General features: G+C 36.7%; 1 long non-coding RNA gene across 1 annotated transcript; it reads left to right on the top strand.

Moving 5' to 3' along the window:
• Positions 1-1,962: 1,962 nt before the first annotated feature.
• Positions 1,963-4,334, top strand: LOC106013195. The gene is made up of 2 exons (XR_001185273.1): positions 1,963-2,149; positions 4,055-4,334. It is a non-coding gene; the product is annotated as an uncharacterized LOC106013195 (long non-coding RNA).
• The last annotated feature ends 3,423 nt before the right edge of the window (positions 4,335-7,757 follow it).

The following is a 7,757-nucleotide window of genomic DNA, read 5'->3' as shown; positions in this document are numbered from 1 at the left end:
GTAAAACGACGGGCCAGTAGAGCCGGCAAGATCTGATATCATCGCCTCCTCTGTTGTTTCTGTCTGTCACACTTTTCTCCAGCATAAAATGATCAATATTTTTTCGATTTGCTTCTCTTTACTTAGAAGAAATTGAATAAGCACGATACCCACCTTGCTGATATAGCATCTCTACAAGAGAAAAACGTCACCTTTGATCTGGAATGTTCAAATTGATGTCGAAACCAGAGAATACGGCGTTGAATTTGCAGTAAAGCACTTTAATGTTGAAATGAAATCGAACGAAATGATTATTATATTTTCGATGTGCTTCTCTTTACTTAGAAGAAATTGAATAAGCACGATACCCGCCTCGCTGATACAGGATCTCCACAAGAGAAAAACGTCACCTTTGTCTGGCATGTTCAAATTGATGTCGAAACCAGAGAATACGCCGTTGGGTTTGCAGTAAAGTACTTTAATGTTGAAAATGAAGGTGAAAGGAGGAAGTTACACCGGAAATCCTACTAGTCGTTGCCTTGTAACAGGCGGACCCATAAACCGTATCACTACCCAGGATCCTTTCCTTTCCCCCTAAAAAAAAAGCTCATACACACTCATGCACACACACACACACACACACACACACACACACTCACACACACACACACACTCACACACACACACACACACACACACACACACACACACACACACACACACACATACACATCCAGACACACACACATGCACACACATACACGCACACGAACACACACACACACACACACACACACACACACACACACACACATATACACATTTAATTCTACCTCATGCAGTTGCGAGATCCGTAAAACCTCTACTAAAACTAACTAAAACATTTAATTCCACTGAGGAATCAAATGGCGCTTCTCAGTGGCAACAGAGCGTATTTGATGTACATTGGTGTCAAAGAGGTTGATATATAATTCTAGGGGTTGCAGCAACAGTGACGTCACACCTGTCAGACACGGAGGCCTTCTGATCTTCATTGGCATAGCCGGCGTGCCAACATTTACAAGAAGAATCTAAGTCCCCACCTTGCTCCCCACGAGCTCTAGTGTATTATATAAAACAATGTCATGCTTCTATGTGTTTTCATGATCAGTTTTTGGGCATATGGAGTTACTGATATCCATCTCGGAGCTTGATTATTGGTTCTACTTTTCATGAAAATTTAAGTATGCATCTACGTTTAATATTAATCGAGGTATTTGAGATCGAAAGAGGTTTTATTTCGAGACCGAGGGGGGGGGGGCGGGGGGTGCCTGGTGCCAGGGGAAGTATAAGGAAGAATGTGACTGCCGAAATTTGATTAATTTCATAGCTTGAGTGACCTTGGAAATACCTTTACGGCGTTGATTACAAGTATGATATCAAAATCTTTCGTCGAAACTTAAAATTAGAATTTATTTAAAGCTCTGGTGGGGCTATAGCTCATGAGTCAGCACAAAACCTGACAAAAATGCTGCAAGTGACCCGTCTTGTATGTGTGTGTGTCTGTGTGTGTGGGGGGGGGGGGGGGTCGTGTCGTTTTAGTTGAAACGTCCACACAGAATTCTCACTGATTGTTGAAGCAAAACTGGTGCTCGATAACTGCTACCGATTTCACGAGTGATCGACAACTTTTGGTCTGTCCGTTTCTATTTTTGTGGACGGGCTCAACAGGATTGAGCCTTTGGTAAACAAAAATGAAAATATGCATTGGTCTACCTACTTTACATGGCAACTAAGATCACAATGGTCTGTGGAATCTTACTAAACACCTCCCTTTTCAAAACCTGGACACTCATACAACGTGCTAAAGTAGAGAGATCATGTCAAGTTCATTTACTATTTGTGATCATGATAAATATTCTCTACAATTCCCTCACTGTTACTGAAAAGTCACACTTTCATCTTGTTAGAAACAGCCGTGCTTTATTGGGTGACAGAGACCTACACACACAGTTTTCCCTTGTTCAAAGACAGAAAACCACATGAAAATCTTCCTAGCACTTACATGTTGAGACAGTTTGACCACGCCCACTCCCGAGCTCCAGTCAGATAAAAAAGAAGGACAATTTCTGCAGACGACACCACAGCTCTTAGTCGCCAGATATTTGCAGATCAATTCGGAACCTTTCAGGTGAGATCTGTTTGTCTGCTTTAGAAACCACAAAATAGTTGACGTTCAAGCCTAAAAAAACGACACTAGAAATTAGATATTCACAACTTCAGTAATTCCTTCCTTTGTTTGCTACAATAAACTTTCGTCTATCTATTTCAGTACAAGAGGAACTTCCTCTTTTTAGTATTTGTAATTTTGAAAGAGAAAAATTCCCCACTATTCAAATGTTTGACAGAAAAAGCAATCCTCCCCCCCCCCCTTTCTGCTATTTACAAGCTTGAAGCTTGACACGTGAAAAGAAATGTCTCTCTCATTCTAATATTGGCAAATTTGAAGGAAGAATAAATTTCTCTCTTTACTACATCTAAGTTTAACAGACGAAGAAATTCCTCAGCTGTTTATACCTTTGGTTGAAGAAGAAATTGCTATTTTATGTCTTGACAACTTCTTCGGAATGATGTATTTGAGTCTAGAAAGGTTGAAAACCTCTTACAATTACAATACTGTGCTATTGCCCGCTAGATCCTTCCTTCTGGTATTCTTATCTCAAGTCCAATGGTTAGACTGCCGAACTCCCAACCATTACTTTGCCCCACAAACAACGTTGAAACATTGAAACAATACAACCCGCATTTTTGTGTATATTACAGTATATCTACATGTATTTTAACCCTATCCCTAGATTGTGTTTTATTATCGTATCCATACGACGTGGGGAACTCAGTGCCACCACTTTCAAAAGAGGAAGTATACTCGTTAATCCGATCCATACGCTTTGCATAGCAGTCTGTCAACATGATATTTTGAGAAATACTGAACGTTTTAAAGAGATCTTCGCACTGAAAATATTCTAAAATGTGAAGAATGCAACCCCCGGGGTACAAAATGACCCTGGACGTACAGATAAGGTTAAGTGAAAAATATAAAGTTGACATGTCATAACAATTTGGTTCTTTGAGGGGTCGGCCAAAAAAACCCCACCCTGAACTGTTAGTTCTCCTTGTCAAATCTCACTAACTCCTTAGTGTTTTAACACTTTTACTATTTCTTTTTTTTTTTTGCATGTCTGCCCTACTTTTGTTTGGCAAGTAGTTTAAAAAATAAGATATACAACGAATTGTTTGATTCCATAATGTTTCGTTCAGATTTATTTGATTCAAACACGCGATTAAGTATCCATGATAATGTCTTACGATATAAAAATGCCACAGCACCACACCACTTCTATCAGACGTTTAACGTGCTGCCTTCTGGTACCCTGATTTTGCCTTTGCCTGTTTACTGTGGTAGCTACTGGCGCCATTTTCGTCCAACAGAGCAAAGAAATGAGAATTCACTTGATCAAGAAACAAAGTAATGCTCACAGAGGACACGTCAAACTATTTTGGCACTTTCAGTTCAGAAAGGGACTTAAATATGGGCACAGCTAAATAAGGGCAATGTTGTTTTTTGTGCTTGATGTGTACAAAAATACCAGATTATGTCTTGTATATGTCCGAGTCTTGTCTTGACTATTTTTTGGTGTGGAAATGACGTTCTAACAAATGACGATTTCTTTGTTGGTATTGGCCCAGTGCGGTCCCATAGACATTTCGCTACCATGAATTACAAAGTTCTACCTGCTCAGCACCTAGTTTTGAGAAATTTGAAGTTAAAAAATATGTTAAGTTTTACAACACAGTCGAGGTTTTTCGAAAGCAAGTCTTTGAAAATCTTGATAACGACTCCGAATAATCTTACAATTTTGACAGAGCAGGTTAAATGTTGTTTTCTGGGCTCATGTTCTTAGCAACTCGAAACGGCCAAAAATTGATAGTTAGAACTTTGTAATTCTGCGATCTGTTACTGTATCCTTTACTAGAAATGAAAAAGATGTGTATGTATACCTTCTAATTATAGTACTTGTTTTGTGTTCTTTTCCAGCGTTCAGTTCAACACCAATCAATCAAGATGAACAACACCGTCTTTGTCGTTCTCGTCGTCCTGGCTCTGATCGCCGCTACCAGTGCTACGTCATTCTCCAGCTGTCTCAGCACATTCAACAGCTGGTACAGCGATTGTAAAAGAAGCTTGGGCCAAAAGAAGTGTGACATTACCATGAGTGGTCTTGCTCCAGCTTGCTATTACAGCTAACTTCTTCATGCTTCCGTTCTCCTGAACACGTTACAAGCGGTGGACTTCTGAATAAAGATATTGCTCAAGACCTTTGTGTTTGCACAGTATGACTGATTTTGTTTTGTTTGTTTGTTTGTTTTTGTTGTTGTTATTTTTGCTTAACAATCGTACTTTTGCAGACAAACCACCCCACAGACATTGTTATGTTGATTCACAAGACCGGAAACGAGAATACTGCTCTGTTTTATCACAGACATTTACTAGACATATTATAAAGGGCACAGGGAAAATCGAATGATTTCACTTTTCTGCATTCTGAGTTAAACAAAAAAGGAAATACTTGATAATCCTTTTTTTTTTCAAAGCTATTTTTTAAGCCTCATACTGGGCGACTTACTCGGTTTTAGCCATGAATACTTTGTCTGGCAAAAAAGAGATGCGTTTTCCAACCCCTTTCCAAACTCAAGTTAGTCAAAATGTGACTTCTCCCCCTTTTTCCATTGGACTCTTCATATTATGTTTTAGTTCAAGTTATATCTATCACTTTGAAAAAACACTAATAACCATTCTGAAAGATTTTAAAACCCCAGCCTTAGAAATACTACATAAAGATTGTTACAATCTCAGTATTTGATAAAGTATATTATTTTTGTATATAGTTGTAACAACGAAGATAATATACTAAAACGTCAATCATTCATAATTCTTCTGGATTAATTTGAAACATTACTATTATAATGGACCCGTACTTCAGATTAAATTTACTGACAGCAACCATTGTAATTATGTTGTATAAGATGAATGTTCATTGTGTGTGTGTGTGTGTGTATGTGTGTGTGTATGTATGTGTGTGTGTGTGTGTGTGTGTGTGTGTGTGTGTAGTCTTAGATGACAAAGAAATAAGGCTGTTTCCAGCTTCTCAGGTGACCCCTAGGCTTGGGAAGATTTCAGTCAGTACATATTAACTTGTAAAGCTACCACACCTGTGTTGTAAAACTATATGTTTTGTTGGATGTTTCAGCTAGACACACACAAAAGTAAATACATTATGTTCAACACTGAGACTGTAATGACCAACATAACATCTTACCAAGAAAATTTGGATGACAAAACACATAGCAATTTCAAGCTCCTGATCTCAAACCTAGGCTGTGTCTTAAGTATACTTACTCGTAGTACAAATTTGATTGTAAAATTGCAGATTCTGGTTGTGAAACAAAGTTATTTGTTACTTGTGACAACTAAACATTCAGAAAAATAATCAGATTTGTTTCCAACTCCGAAAGTGTAATGACCTATATAATAAATTCATAAGTAAATTTAATTTTGATTACAAAAAAGATTAGGCTTTTTGTTAAGATTCTCTGATCACAACAAGGCTTGAATAGAGTTTAGTCAGCACAAATGTGCTTGTAAAATCGTGGGACGATTCAGGCTATAAAATTAAGCTATTCGTTGATTGTGACAAATAAACATACACAAAAATATACAGATCGTGTCGCCACACTCACAGCGTAACGACCGACAAAATAACTTACTTAGTAGATTTAGATGACAAAATAAGGTAAGGCTTTTTCAAGATTCCCAAATCTTCTCTAGGCTTGATTAGAGTTTAGGCAGTACAAATATGCTCGTAAAATTGCAGAACCCAGGTTGCAAAACAAAATCTGTTATTGGTTGTAACAATCGGACATGCACCAAAATAAACATACTGTTTCCAACACTGAAAGTGTAACAACTGACATAATAAATTACTAAGTAGATTTAAGTGAGTAAAACAAAGATAAGACTTTTTAAAGATTCTCAAATCATCACTTGTCTTGGATAGGGTTTAGTCAATACAAATTTACTTCTAAAATTGCAGGACCACCACTAGGCTTGGGGGTGGAGTTTAGTCAACAAAATTTGGCTTGTAAAATTGCGTAACAAAATGTATTGTTGGTTTTTACAACCAGACACACACAAACATAAACCCAATGTTTCCAACACAAAGAGTGTCACGACCAACATAATGATTTATTAAGTAGATTTAGATGAGAAAAAAGATACGACATTTTTTTTAAAATTGTCAGATCACCACTAACCTTAGATAAAGTTCAATCAGTACAAATGTGCTTGTAAAATTGCAGTACCTAGGTTGTAAAAGAATTGTTATGGTATTTATAACCAAACATACACATTATGGCTATTCCACGGTAAATGACTGAACATTTGAACTATATTTTCGTGCAAAGACAACACAATAATTCAATATCAATTAATTTGTTTCAACTTTTAATGATCGTAACACCTTAAAGTCATATAAAGAATCATATTAATAGCAGATGTTTGAAAAAAACCCAACTTTTTTGCAAATACTATGACGTGTTTAGTTTCGGTAACTAACAGGACAAATGGGGTGTTTTTTTCTGTTCCATCAGTTGTCAAAACTAAATAGGTCACAAAATTTACATGAAATACTTTATTTAATACGACTCTTAATGTGTCTTTCAAATGTTCTGATCATTTAAAGTTGAAATACATTAACTGATATTGAATTACGTTTTTTACACTGTGAGAAAATTGTATAGTCCAAATGTCCCGTCAGTTACATCGGTCTAGTTTTGTTCGCCGTTTATACACAACCACTTGTCAAGGAAATAGTTGAGTATGACTTAAAGTACCATTTCTATGCTGATGATACCCAAATTTATGGTTCAACAATGCTTACCAACTTAGATGAACTTGTCCATCGATCTGAAAATTGTATTGGCTAAGTGAAAAACTGAATGAACAAAAAAAAATTGATGTTGAGTGATGATAAAACAGAAGTCATTCTGGCAGGCAATGCAAAGTCTGTTAAAGAGGTTGACCACGATGACATGACAATTGATGATGCTAAAATTGAATTTCAAGAAAAGTTAAGAATCCTGGCATCTATTGTGATTCCAGTTTGTCAATGACGGCTGAGGTAAATCATCTGATCAGCTGCATGTATTTAGAAATAAGAAAAAATTAGCAAAATACGTCATCTGATCAATACTAAGTATACTAGTTTACTAGTAACTAGCTTAACTTGATCAAAACTCTATTATTGTAACTTCTTGTTATCAGGAATATCACTGGAGACAATTAAAAGACTTCAAACTGTCCAAAACGATGCTGCACGGAAAAGAAAGCGAGATTCTGCTAAACCTCTCTAACGAACTTTGCATTGGCTTCCTGTTGAGAAAAGGATTATGTACAAGTTGGCCACCCTATGTCACAAATGTTTGAATGATAATGCACCATCATATTTATCAAATCTGTTAAGACTATACTTCCAACTCGCAGTTTAAGGTCATCAGCTGACAAAAATAAATTTATTTTACCATCTATGAAACTTAAGACAATGGGTGAAAGGGCATTAGAATACCAAGGCCCCAAGATCTGGAATGCTTTACCAAGTACTTACGGAGAGATCAGATCTTTTGATTTATTCAAATGTCAGCTGAAGTCGTTTCTGTTTTTAAATTAATAAGATGAATATTTA

This window comes from Aplysia californica, unplaced genomic scaffold, assembly GCF_000002075.1.
Source record: "Aplysia californica isolate F4 #8 unplaced genomic scaffold, AplCal3.0 scaffold00710, whole genome shotgun sequence".
In the NCBI taxonomy this organism is placed as follows: domain Eukaryota; kingdom Metazoa; phylum Mollusca; class Gastropoda; order Aplysiida; family Aplysiidae; genus Aplysia; species Aplysia californica.
The sequence above is the reverse complement of the archived record's forward strand: the minus strand, read 5'-3'. Positions and strand labels throughout refer to the sequence as shown.